Here is a 1,322-nt window from a genome sequence, read left to right as displayed (position 1 = left end):
TCAAACCCGACAGGAAAAATAAGTGGGTAGTCCCATCTGCATCAGGCATGTGGGTTTGCCAGAGATCAGGAGTGAGTCCCTGTGTGTCCCTAGACAAATTTAATGACTCAACAGACTTCTGTGTCCAAGTCTTGATCGTTCCCAGGATCCTGTATCACTCAGACGAAGAGGTGTACCAACTCCTAGGAGAACCCAACCGACTCCACAAGAGAGAAGTAATAACAGGCATAACTATCGCAATGCTGCTCGGCCTAGGAGCAGCAGGAACAGCAACGGGAGTCACAGCCTTGGCAACCCAACACCAAGGTTTGACCCAGCTGCAGAGGACCATCGACGAGGATCTGCAGAGAATAGAAAAGTCCATATCCTTTCTAGAGAAATCAGTTTCCTCACTTTCAGAGGTGGTCCTGCAGAACAGGCGAGGACTAGACCTCCTGCTCATGCAACAAGGAGGCCTATGCGCCGCCTTGAAGGAGGAATGCTGTTTCTACGCGGACCACACAGGAGTCGTCAGAGACTCCATGGCAGAACTCCGAAGCAGACTGGCTCAGAGACAGAGAGACAGAGAGGACCAACAAAGCTGGTTCGAATCCTGGTTCAATCAATCACCATGGCTAACCACTCTAATTTCCTCCCTAGTAGGTCCGTTGGCAATCCTGCTTCTAGCCGTCACCTTCGGACCGTGCCTGTTGAACAGGCTGGTCTCATTCGTCCGGACCCGCTTGGAACGAACCAACATCCTGTTCTTAGGCAGATATCCGATGCTGTGAATTCAACAGGGAATTCAACAGGGAATTCTACAGGGAACCTGCCGAATGCAAGCACCCGAGAAAAACTTGCCAGGCAGAAAAGCCAACTCAGGAATCCTAAATCCCCTTTCCTTGTCAAGCGACAACCTTAAATACCTCATATCAGCATATAGACACTACCTCATCCATTTGTGGGAGAAGGGGCGGGAGATGTGGCAGAGAGAATAGGGACAGGCGTTCGGAAGATCTCGGGCTGTCACGGAAACCGATAGGGCCCCTCTCTCCCCTGACTTAGAGAGATAAGAGATAGCCACAGGAAAAGAGGCCAAAGAATGTAACCTCTCCTAACACTGACGTCTCCCAGTTTCCTTACTAATCATAAAAGGTAAAAGTTAGACCCCAGAAAGTAGAGGTAGAACCAAGGGTATATCTATAGATGAGAAAACCAATAAAAGGCTTTTGAACCGTCTGCCATGCTGGTGTCTGCGAGTTCTTAGCCCGAGCAGCCTTGGGGATTTGGGCTGCCGTGCTGTGTTCTGAACCAGGGCGCCGGGCCTTAACCATAAGGCCACA

The 1,322-nt window shown here is 50.4% G+C and overlaps 1 pseudogene; it reads right to left on the bottom strand.

Annotated features, from left to right (window-relative positions):
• Positions 1-455: 455 nt before the first annotated feature.
• The window catches only part of LOC121361885, a 6,262-nt pseudogene continuing 5,395 nt past the window's right edge, over positions 456-1,322 (bottom strand).

This window comes from Pyrgilauda ruficollis, unplaced genomic scaffold (genome assembly GCF_017590135.1).
Source record: "Pyrgilauda ruficollis isolate IOZ18807 unplaced genomic scaffold, ASM1759013v1 scaffold595, whole genome shotgun sequence".
Taxonomy (NCBI): Eukaryota; Metazoa; Chordata; class Aves; order Passeriformes; family Passeridae; genus Pyrgilauda; species Pyrgilauda ruficollis.
This window is presented reverse-complemented; position numbering and strand designations above follow the sequence as displayed.